We start from the raw sequence: 12,555 nt of genomic DNA, 5'->3' as shown, positions 1-12,555 counted from the left end.
GAAAAAATATGATGATCTTTTATTAATGACCACACAGTAGATCAGGTCAGTAGATCAGTAGACCAAAAGCACTACACAAAAAAACATAATTAATACTCACCTCTAAGAAAACAAAAGTATCATTATAATCATCATTATATGTGCATGTTTGCACTTGTCTGTCGTTTGTGTTTTTTATAATGCCATTTTTTCTTGTGCTTATCAAGGGTCTCGGAATTCGAATTTATGTACTGTTTCCTTTTTTGTTGCTTTTATCTTATACCCCGATTCCACTGCTTTGCATCTACTAGATCCCGAATCTACACTGATGCAAATTTGTAACGACCTCTGGGGAACTCGGTAACGGCTGCTTACAGCCTCTTTTGGGCTCTGTATGAAATCTGACCTGTTCATCAGCATTGTTAATGTCAGGAGGAAAATTGGAGCATGGTAAAAAAAATCTGGCTGCCCCTTTCCAAAATTAACGCCTAGTTTATTCCTTGGTATACATTCATAGGGGCCATTATTGAGTAATTATTGATTTTTAAGCACATTTATGCAATCATTTATCATTTTTATTGCCTCCTGTCCTATTTTCAGCTTATTAAATGTAGTATTAAATGTAGGACAAAATTAACTAATAACAAAATTAATTAAAGTGATATCTAAAATCTTAAATGTTTGGTGTTCTATCATTCCTGTTAATTTCATAATAAACTCTGATGACAAATTACCATAAAATTTTTATTCCTAAAATACATGTCATAGCTGCCAACTTTTCAGAAAAGCATGGAGTAATATTCTAAAAATGAGGGCATGGTTTTGCGTGCACATGCTCACGTCTTCTCCACTGCACATATACCTTACCCTTCATGGCTTAAAATAAAAAGTGGGATTGTGCTGTATAATTGTAAATTTTCTTTCTCTTTCTCCCTTTTCTCTTAACCATGTTTATTAGCCTTTGGTAAAAATATGAATATTATAATTATTAAAAGTCTTACATGATTAACTGCAAAGTAAATGTTAATGTCACTGTAAATACTGACATGTATTTTCTTTTTGTATAAATTGTAACATTATACTACTGCCACTGTATAATGTTACAGTAGGTGCATTTGCGTGCAACTTTTGCATGTAATTGATGCCTTCAAACAGCTGAAAATGGGTGTTAATTTCACAAAATTACATGAATATTATTCCTCTTCACTTCATTCTCAAATTGTTAACACCTCTGTAATAGTTCGTAATAGTCAGTAGTGTTGTTTTAATTTAGTTTTATGTCAGTAGTGACTGTCCGGTTTCATTATTTTTGCTCAATCATATTACTCCGTTCATGGTTGGACTACATTTTCCAGAGTGCACCCTGTGTTTTCTTTTTGAGTTCCTTGTAGCTTGTTTAGGTGGTATGTATGTATGTATGTAATGTATGTATTGAGTTTAGTCACTTCTTGTTTCACATCTGTTTTGTTATAATTTCCTGATCTGGTATCCTGTGCTATTTTTTATTTTCCTTTTTTTGTTGCCACTATAATAAAAAAACCCGAAAGGGGGGTTCAGGAGATTAGGAACCCCAGACCGAGTGTCGATGTGTGCCATCCAGCAGTGAGCAGAGGAGCTTGCTATACTGGTGAATATATGCCACAATGTGCAAGCTTTGGACTGCCTGCTGCGCTTACGAAAGAAGCAGAGCACGAAAAGATAACTCGTTCTGCTTGAGATGGAGGTGCATGGGACAGCCTGAGATGCCTTTTGGGGGGTTATGTCATTGCTTCTTAAATCCATCTTGCGAACAGAGAGTACGTTCATGGTTGGACTTCATTTTCCAAAGTGCAGCTCTGTATCTGTTTTTTGAGTGTCTATACCTGTAGCTTTAGTCAGGTATGTGTATATATAGCCCTTTAGACACTCTTTATCTCGCATCTGTTCTGTTCATCGTAACCATGAACTCTGACAATCGATCCTATGTCACTTAGTGGACTCCAGGGCCGACCGAAACCTGATCTCCTCCGAACTGCCCCCATTTCCCTGCAATTTAAAGGTGACCATCACTGTCCGAAATGCTCATGCAGCCATCGTCCTGGGCCTCCCATGGCTAAGAATGCATAACCCTCACACTGACTGTCTGAAAAGAAGCATTTCTAATTGAAGCCCCACTTGTCTCTCATCATGCCTACATTCTGCCACCATGGGTTTGACCTTGTTCATGTTCCAAGAGGAGATCCCCAATCTAGTCCCAGTCAAGAACTGCTACGCTCTACCGCAGATGTTATCCACCTTCAAACTGCTCCAGGACACCCATATGTTCACCAAACTAGACCTGAGAAATGCCTACAACCTAGTCAGAATACGAGAAGGCATAAGTGGAGGACTGCCTTCCATACCCCCACTGGCCATTATGAGTACCTGGTTGGAAGGAGCAGAATACTCCTTTCTTGTCTGGACAGACCACAAGAACCTAGAGTATTTAAAGACAGCCAACAGACTTACTTCATCCCAGGCAGGATGGTCCCTTTTTTCCTCCCTGCTTCCTCATTGTCTTGTGGTCATTACGAGAGGAGAACCTGGTCCAGCAGACCCTCAAACAGGAACCTGGCCCAAGTAACTTTCTAACCAATATGCTCTTCATCCCAGCTTCAATGTGACACTAAGTATTAGACTGGGCCCACAGCTCCAGATTGTCATGCCACCCTGGGGTGACATGTAAACTCTCACTCCAGCGTCAACATTTCTGGTGGCCAATTATTAAGGAGGATGTCAAGAACTGCATGGCCTCGTGACATCTGCTCAAGGAATAAGATAACCAGACAACAACTTTCATCTGGTTTCCACCCCCAGACTAACGGCCAAACGAAATGCATGAACCAGGAACTCAAGAAGTCATTAAGGTGCATGGCCTCTCGGGATGCAGCCTTCTTGAGGTGCTTTCTTCCCACCTCCTCTACAGGAATTTCCCCGGTTCATTGCTGCCTTGGTTATAAGCCACCGTTATTTCCCACTCAGGAGGAGGAGGCTCCTTCTGCCCAAGCCTTTGTCTGTTGCTGCAGAAGGACTTGGCAGGCTTGCTTCCAATTGCAATGCACTCTTAGCACCTTCCAGTGCCAGACCAACACTACCGGTTACCAGCTCCCAGATATTGCATCAGCCCCTCAAGACCACCTCTAAGAAACTCTTGCCAAGGTTCATCGGCCTGTTTACAATTGTATTGGGTTGTGTTTGGGTATTGGGTGTTGTATTGGGTATTCAATTTAATTCAGTTCAATTGTCTTTTGTATAGTGCTTTTAACAATGAATATTGTTCAAATGAAACTTAACAGAAATAAAATTTCGATGTACTGTACATTAAAAAATATTTCTATAGACCCCCAAGTGGTGCAGGGGTAAAGTGCTCACCCTATCTTTCGGAGATCGTGTTAGATTCTTGGGTGATGCTGCAGCCTCTCGCAGCCGGGGACCTGGAGAGAGCTAGTTGCTCAAGCTCTCTCATAACCCTTTTCCACTGCTCTGGTTCCCGTGCCGGTTCCCAATTTTGGAACCAGTGCTGCGCTTTTCCACAGGAAAAAAAATTGGTGCCAGTGCCCTAAACAATGCTGGTCTAGTTGCGAGAACCTATGACGTCACGAGCGGTGGGCGGAGTTATAGGGAGCGTTTAAAAAAAAGGCGGAGACCCAAAGTCCGTTAATGAGATTTAGCAGAAATTGGAAAGTGCTTTAAGGAAAAAAAAAGTGTATGAGGAAATAAGAGAAGAACTAATAGTCGCAGGCTTCACACGAACAACCGACCAAATAGTGTATAAGCTAAAAAAAAAATGAAGAAAGACTTTCAGCGGTTATAACACGTCGAATAAACTGCTTTTGGATACTGAAATACATTTTCATACTAGTTTGGAGAATAACCAGTAAACTGACTTCGGCCATGGTCATTTCTGTTTAGTGGGCGTGGCCTGTGACATATCATGCAGCTCCCGCTGAGCTCCTGTCTAGTGTAAATGCGGGACCTGGAACCAGCACCAGTTTAGTGGAAATGAGGTATCAATGAGGTAGGATGAGAGGCACTCTCGCATCAATTGCGGCTCAATCACAGGCGTCTGTGAGCTCACACAAGCAGAAGGAGCGGATAGTATCCTCCAAGTGGGTGCATAAGTGAGCAGTTCGAAAAGATGCGTTTGGCATTAGTTTCAGTGCACATGTGTCATCCATATAGTCATCATCCGTGCATGCATGTACTACTTATTATAATATAATAAGTGTGTGTAGTATGCTTTTTATTAAAGAGGAAAACTCGTTTTTTTCTTTCTAAGAAGCTTGTTAATTCTTTCTTTTATTTGCTTTTTGTTGCGGGCTGTGGGGTGGAATTTCCTAGCAACATCATCAGAAATTGCTTGATGCAGATTGGAGAGCAGTGCGTTTTTCCCCTGGAACCATCATAGTTCACCAAACCTACCCAGTTCTGGTAAATGTTGAGCGGAATCAAACTTTTAATTTATTTATTAAAAATGCAGACATACTCCACCAGAAAGTCATCGCCTCTCGCAATTATACAGATCAAACATAATACACCTGTCCATAAATAAAAAGGAATATTTAAGCATATACCCAAAATTTATTCTACTCTACAGATTAAAACAAGGAGAGTAGTTGATAAAACACAGTGGACCAACACCAGCTGACATGGCACCCCAGACCATCACTGACTGTGGGTACTTGACTCTGGACTTCAGGCATTTTGGCATTTCCCTCTCCCCAGTCTTCCTCCAGACTCTGGCACCTTGATTTCCGAATGACATGCAAAATTTGCTTTCACCCGAAAAAAGTACTTTGGACCACTGAGCAACAGTCCAGTGCTGCTTCTCTGTAGACCAGGTCAGGCGCTTCTGCCGCTGTTTTTGGTTCAAAAGTGGCTTGACCTGGGGAATGCGGCACCTGTAGCCCATGTCCTGCACACGCCTGTACACGGTGGCTCTGGATGTTTCATATATGTGTATGCAAGTGTTTCATGTGTGTGTGCATGAGTGAAGTTTAATTTACTGTAAGCCCTATACAGCGCCTCATACGCTTGGTTACTGTAATCCCTCTTCTCACCTCTTATGTAGGTCTGCTTGGTCTTGTTAAAAATCATTTTAAGCCCCTCAATTCTGCAAATTCCCCCATTAGCGAAACCAGTTTAAAAAAAAATATTAATGATAGCAATTAAATCAGACTTAATATTTGAATTTAATACTTTCCTTTTTATTTACTGTATGGACTGTACTATTATGTACTTATTTACTGTATGTATTATGCTTTCTCTGGAGAATAAACAATCCTGGTAGGTTGTCTTAAAAGTCTTGAGCAGTGGAGGACTGGCCATCTGGAGCACTATGAAACATTTATTAAAATGAAATTTTTATGTGCAGAAAAAATAAACTACACAGCAAAAATATGTTATATTATATTAATCAGCTCACATCGGAGCGTGCTGGCGAGTTGGAAAAGCCAACGTTTATCTAGCGAGTAGCCTATATATTTGTGTTTGTTTTATTTCAGGCGGGGGATATGTCTGCATTTTTATCGATTAATCGAAATGCTGCCTTTTGTTAAGTCTTAGCCGTGAGTTTACACACACCAATGAATGAATTTTAGATTAACTTTAAAGCATCCTTTTTAGGCCTAAATATTCATTTTTATTTATGGCCAGGTGTATTATGTAGTGAAGACCTGTTGTTCAGTTGTTCCCTGCACGGAGAGATGTTAGCAGCAGAAATTACATGTGCACGGAGAGTTTGTGTGTGTCTGCGCGCGCGTCTTATACTGTAGGTGTGTATGCACAGAGATTTTGTGTGTTTGTGCGCGTCTCATAGGTGTGTGTGCATGGAGTGTGACATTCACATGAAATATAATTCTTGATAATTGTTGAAGTGTATGTTGATAAGTGTATGTTGTCTAAGTATTTGTGGACATATATTTAGGAGAAACAATCTCAAACATTGATTAACGAAGAGAAAAAATTTCACAACGTCATTTTTACTGATGAAACTACGGTGGCTTTGGATTGCTTTGCCACAATGTAATTTCATAAAAAAACAGGAAGAAAGGTGTTCAAACCCAAGCCGAAAAATCCTGTAAAAATTCATGTTTGGGGAGCCATTTCGAGACTTGGACCAGGACCTATTGCCATCTTTGAAGGAATAATGGACAGGTCTTTCTTCTAAGAGGCGATTATAAAAGGAACTGCTGCTCCATACGTTAAGGAAAACTTCAGTATTCAGCACCGTGAAAATGACCTGAAGCACACTGCTGCAAGAAAGGTGATAGCTGAAGAGGGAATTAACTGAGTGAAGACACCCGCCGAATCTCCTGACAATCCCATTGAAATGGTGTGGCATGCTCTGGAAGACTATATTTAAAAAGAAGCAAAACCAACTACAAAATCAGATTTATTTGCTGCCATTAATAAATTCTGGCTTTAGATACTTACAGAAGAGGCATGTAATAAATACATAAATAGGTTGTTTAAAGTTCTTCCAGTCGTGGTTAAAAATCAAGGTGGACACACTGGAATGTAACTTAACACTGCATTTAATACCCAAAAAATAAAAGCTTTTTAAGATGATATATTTGTCGTATGTTGTGTTTATTTGATTGAACTTAAATGTAAAGTAAAAGTGCAAGCCACGGGTTTTTCCACACTAATTTAAAATTAATTTTAGTTGAATTTTAAAGCACGGCTTTAGGGCATCTCATTTCATTATTATAAACATAATTTATGAATTACACTCAAGTGGGCGGTAGAGCTCTGATTAGACTAAAGAGAAAATAGGCTAAACATCCTGGAGATAACATTTTTGAAAACATTGTGTTTTAAAACCTAGATAAAACACACTACACCTGTCCATAAATAAAAATGATTATTTTGGCCTATATGCAAAATATATTTTACTTAAATATTTCAGATTCAAACAAGAAAAGAAGACGTGCTGAGCTACAGTTCATTGTAATGCAGACAAAAGGTCTAGGGAGACATTTATTTTTCCATTTTTTGCATTAAGTTTAATCATACAGCACTTTTAGTATTCGTAGCAAAAGCAACCCAACAGTGTGATTAAAGTACCCAAAATTAGACAAAATTTTGACCCAGCATAAACAACCCAATGATGTGTTTACAGAAACCCAGCATTTTTTAAGTGCACTACTAATAAATGGAGAAAGCGCAGTCAAAGCCCGGGGATTCTGCATGCTGTTGTGTTGTATTCAGCGAGTAGCATATATTTTTGTTTGTTTGTTGCATTTTATGTCTGCAGTTTTATCGATAAATCTGCTCATACAGTGGTTACTCAATCAGAATGTAGGTCCTACCGTCGCCGCGCTCGGCGGTACCGTTTGGCTTTGTGCGTTTGCTGGCTTTTACCGCTGAGTGGCGCTATATAACTACAGACTGATGCCTCATGCCTTAGTTCATTCTCTGCTGGATTAATGAGACACGGAGTTTTAGAACTGCACGTAGTAGCGGATAAAATCAAGTAAAACATTGTAGTTCAACAAATTTATAATCACAGAACTAAAATGACAGTACAAATGTAGAATTCAAATTAAATTAAATCTTATTAGGATAAAATTTAAACAAAATAAATGTTAATGCAGTGAGCCTTTGTCACGTGTAATTATAAAAAGACGCGTGTAGGGTTTTGTGTCGTCTTATATCTTGTGTTCTTTAAATTTATAGTAGATTTATTAACTGAAATAAATGACCATAAAATTATAACATTGTCAGGACGTTCTACTGCGTCAGCTGATGTTGGTCATTCAGCCCCACTTGTGTTTTTGCGTTATTATAAGAATGAAATGCAGTAGGCTGTTATGATCTGTAACGGATTCGACCCATGTTGCACGGACACGAGGCGAGGTCTTACGAAAAAGGGCAAATTTATTTAGGTAAAATGGGGAAGGAAAGTGTTGAAGAAGAAGAATGGAAAGAATGGGATAAAGGTTGTGCATGTGCAGTTCCGGGGGCTGTGCCACACTGGCATGCGGGCACACAGCTGACGATAAGTGTTGGTGCGCGGAGTGGCAGAACTGAGTGGCAGAACTCCTGCACACTCCCTCGTGACGGCGCTTCTCCCGCTGTCGATTGCCGGCGCGAGTCCTCGCTGACGCAAAAACCTAAAACAAATGTCCTCGCAGCCTTTTCCTCTTCGGCAGCGGGGCTGCGAGGGCGGGCACGGTGCGGTAGTGAAGATGCCGCGGGAGCTCGCGCAGCTCTTTCTCGCGCTGTCCTCAGCGCGGAGATCAAAGGGCGGAATTCTAGTGTCCTTGTTTAAAGTCCCTGGGGCGCGTCACATCGCCCCACTGACATGCTTCTTTTATATTCTCCATCACATCACGTACTTCCCAGACCTCGGACAAAACTCCGCGCCTTGCTTTTATAATGCGGAGCAAGCCCGAGATCATATTAACGTTAATTATCGCCAGCCAGCACGAATAGGCGGCTTCGTCCACTTTGCTGCCTATTCAGGGAGCCTACGGAGTGAGCGAGTAGCGATAGTAGATTTGGGCGCACGCTTATCACAGACGCAAGCCGTGGCAGATCATCATAATTGTCTTTAACTTGTATTTCATAAGGTTTTCCCAGCGGAGGTACAGCGCAACGGGGGTCATTATTTACTATTAAACATTAAACGAATTTACAAAACTTAATGCGTGCGATTAAGCGCTGATTCTACGTAGGAAAGTAAAGAAGAGGCTCCTGATGCTCAACATTCCGGAGACCAAACCCCATTTAAATTAAATTAACAAATATTGCAAGTAAATAACAATAGCCCACATTTAAAAAAGCATTTTTATTTAGATTATAAAAAATAATCCTGCATCTATTTTAGGTGTTCCAGCTGCCACTGTTCTAGAATTCAAATTAAATCAAATCTTATTAGGATCAAATTTTAGCACAATAAATGTTAACACAGTGAGCCTTTAGATTTTATCACTTGTAATTAGAAAAGAAGCGTGTAGGGTTTTGTTTCTTATTTTTTGTGTTCTTTAAATTTATAGTAGATTTATCAACTGAAATAAATAACCATAAAATTAAAACAGTGTTAGGACGTTCTACTGCGTCAGCAGATGTCGGTCTTTCAGCCCCGCTTGTGTTTTTGCGTTATTATAAGAATGAAATGCAGTAGACTGTTATGATTTGTAAGGGGTTCGACCCATGTTACCCAAACGACTTAGTTCAGATGTAAGTAAATGGATAGAAAGTAAATGGCTGTGCTGGGGGAGGGAGGTGCTAATGATTTGGTCGGCTCCGTGTGTGTGTGTGTGTGTGTCTGTGTGTGTGTGTGTGAGAGAGAGAGGGGTGTCGCGGTGGTTGATTATTCAGTGAAACAAAGGCTCAGCTGAAAAATGTTAGGCACATCAGTCACTTAACCCCCAATAAAAGGTATTTAGTTGTAATATAACAGATGCGCACTAAATACCAAACCTAAACCAGGCACAAGGATTAATAAAACAAGATACCCCCATACCCGTTTTTTAAAATAAAAATACCAAAGAAGATTATTGTGTATAGACTGATTAAAAACAATGCAATTTACGCTATTATAAGGAAAATCTCAAGTTCTTCCATTCCAAGGATTAAAAAGGCAACAATGTTAACTTTAGAATCTAGTATCCAGAAGATTAAAATTACACAAATTTAAATCAGTGAAAGTCTCCAGAAGAGCCTCAGATTCAAGAGTGGAGAGTGGAGAGAAGTGCATTTCAGTTCCTCTGAATGTATAGGTGAGAACAGCCGATTCACACCTGGGGAGGGTGAATAATTTGTATTTGAATGTTGTCTGGCATTGTAAAGCACTATAGTGACACTAAAAGAACAACCCAGGATTAATAGGAATTATTATACTGCATAATTATTATTTAGCACAAAAAATTCCTCGCGCTCGGGAAAACTATGCGTGCGGTTGAGCGCCAATTAGACTTTAGGAAATTAAAGCAGGGGGTTTTTATTTAGACTATAAAAAAAATAACCTGCGTCTATTTTTAGGCGTGCCAGCTGCCACTTTTTAGTTAGAAGTTTTCAATACAAATCTTATAATGCCCACATGACATGACGGAATAAAGGCACGGCTTATTATGATCCTGGGCTTTCACCCCGCGCTATAAAATACTTAGGGTTTGTTGGGTTACAGTGGATTTTACTACGCGGTGTGAGTGCAATGGCCATTCGTCCGCTCGCGCTGACTCTGCTCTCCGCGGATGGCCGGCCCGGCCCCTCCCACCTCTCGCTCCTTTAAAGTTCCCGGGGCGCGTTCCATTTGCCCCACTTGCATGCCGCACTTCCGCGTTGTTGCATGCGTGTTGCATACACAGAGCGTAGTAAAATCCACTGTAGCCCAACAAACGCCGAGTATTTTATAGCGCGGGGTGCAAGCCCGGGCAACAATAGCAACGATAGCTCACCAGTCATGTGTAATTCTGCGGTCCCGCTGCTTCGCATGTCTGAAGGGAAGGACGCCTAACTAGTGAGCGAGGAGCGATATTGATTTGGGCGCACGCCGTGACAGGCTGAAAAATCTGTTGTCAGATTAATGTGCAAAAACTATATAATAAAACTATATAGGACTACATGGCCTTTATAAGACTCAACTTTTATTTAAGCGCACTCACAATAACGGAAAAACTTAATGATTTTGTAAAGCTTTGAAAGCAAATAAGGTGCGCTGTTCTGTATTGTTTTTGGTGAACTTAAGCGCGTCAGCAAATAAACGCAAACGTTTTTTTAAATGGTCAGAGTCAGTCTGCTTGCTGTTTTCCCGATGCATCCATAATCAAACTTCATGGAAAACTTCATGAGTGCTGATTTAGACTATGGAGTAAATTAAAGAGGAGAATCACGATACAGAATCGAAGTCCTGAGCCCAAACCTCATTTAAATTAAATTAAATTAACAAATATTATTTTGTATATATATTATAAGTAAAAATCCAATAGCCCATGTTTAGAAACCGTTTATAAATTCTTTCTGGCATGAGTTGGCCCGGTGTTATGCGCAGAGCGCCGGGAGATTTCCTGAAGTTTCGAAATCGCGGGGCATTTTTTCTAAATAGACGCTATCTTTAATAACTGATGGAGGTTTTGAGCTGTATACACATGCATTCCTGCCTAAACAACTCATAAAACTACACCTGTGACACAATAACAGTAATATTTCGAACATTCTGCAGGCTGATATTTGGAGAAACGAAAGAATAATGAATAAACCAGTTGTTGGGTCAAAATAACCCAACCAGGTGTTCATTTGTAAACTACATCTCATATGAGTCAACATGAGCAACCCAACAATCTGTTTGAAGTACCTAAAATAATCCCGAACTTAAATAACAATAAACAGATACACAGATAAGTTATATAACAGTCACTATTGTATTTACTGCAACGAGCGAAAATGTCACTTTGCGCCACCTGGCGGCCATTTTACGAATGACTTTACAATGCAACTGATTTATTTTGGCCGCTGAGCGCGGCGGTAATAACCATCCCAATTGATCAACTACTGTATCTGCACACACGCTGTCAGGATGAACTAACCTAGGCGACCAGATGACTTAGCTTTAGCGATTAGCCCAATGTAGCATGGATGGTGAACCCAAACGCGGAAGAAAGCGAGTAGGTAGGATAACCAGTTTTAGTCTAAGGACTCTCACAAAAGGGGAGCAAGGGAAAAACACAAATTTAACTCGCGTCCTATAAACACACACTCAATATCAGAAAGCGAAACCCAGTGAGTACCCACGAATCCATGGATGGACAACCAGAACCGACGTGGGCTGAACTCAATGACTGAGCATTGAATCGTGGTTTGTTTACTTCTCTTATACTTCCTGATTCGCGACCGCTTTACTTCGGGGTCCTAGTGCCGGTCGCAGATTGAGTGTGCATGACAGTACCCCCCTGGGTGGAGGATACCCGATGACGGTAGTCTCGGATTAATTCAGGGTCGAGAATGAACCGGGCCGGGACCCAAGACCGTTCCTCGCGTGAGTCAAGGATCCGGCGCACAGTGTAAGCGGGACCACCCTCGATGATCCGGGGAGGAGGAGCAGGGGGGGTGGGTGGATTCATTGGAGAGGTGGTGAAGTGTTTTAGTTGGGAGGTGTGGAAAACTGGATGGATCCGGAGCGCCGCAGGCAGCTGGAGCCGGTAGGTGACAGGGTTTATCCGGTGGGTGATGCGGTATGGACCGATGAACCTGGGAGATAGTTTGCGGGATTCAATCGTCCTGGAGAGTGTCGGCGGCGATGCTGGGCGACGTAGGTGGTATTGGCATGTTGGATGGCGAGGTTGGCTTGGTTTCATAACCGCCAACACCTACAGACCAACTGTTGGGCCAATGGTACGTCAAACCATACCATAACATACCTCAAATGGACTTAGGTTGGTGGCTGAAGAGACGTGGAGGTTGTGGGACAGCTCGGCCCATTTGAGGTAGCGGGCCCAGGAGCACTGGCGATCCGAAACAAAACACCTCAGGTAGCGCTCCAGTTGTTGGTTGACCCGTTCCGTCTGACCATTAGTCTGGGGGTAATAACCGGAGGACAGACTGCAGGTGGAA

At 41.2% G+C, this 12,555-nt stretch overlaps 1 protein-coding gene across 4 annotated transcripts in view; it reads left to right on the top strand.

The window, feature by feature from the left end:
• LOC128508598 (collagen alpha-1(XIX) chain-like) overlaps window positions 1-12,555 on the top strand; it is a 249,937-nt gene that overhangs the window by 173,912 nt on the left and 63,470 nt on the right. The gene's annotated exons all lie outside the window — the stretch shown is intronic.

This window comes from Clarias gariepinus, chromosome 20, assembly GCF_024256425.1.
Source record: "Clarias gariepinus isolate MV-2021 ecotype Netherlands chromosome 20, CGAR_prim_01v2, whole genome shotgun sequence".
Lineage (NCBI taxonomy): Eukaryota > Metazoa > Chordata > Actinopteri > Siluriformes > Clariidae > Clarias > Clarias gariepinus.
This window is presented reverse-complemented; position numbering and strand designations above follow the sequence as displayed.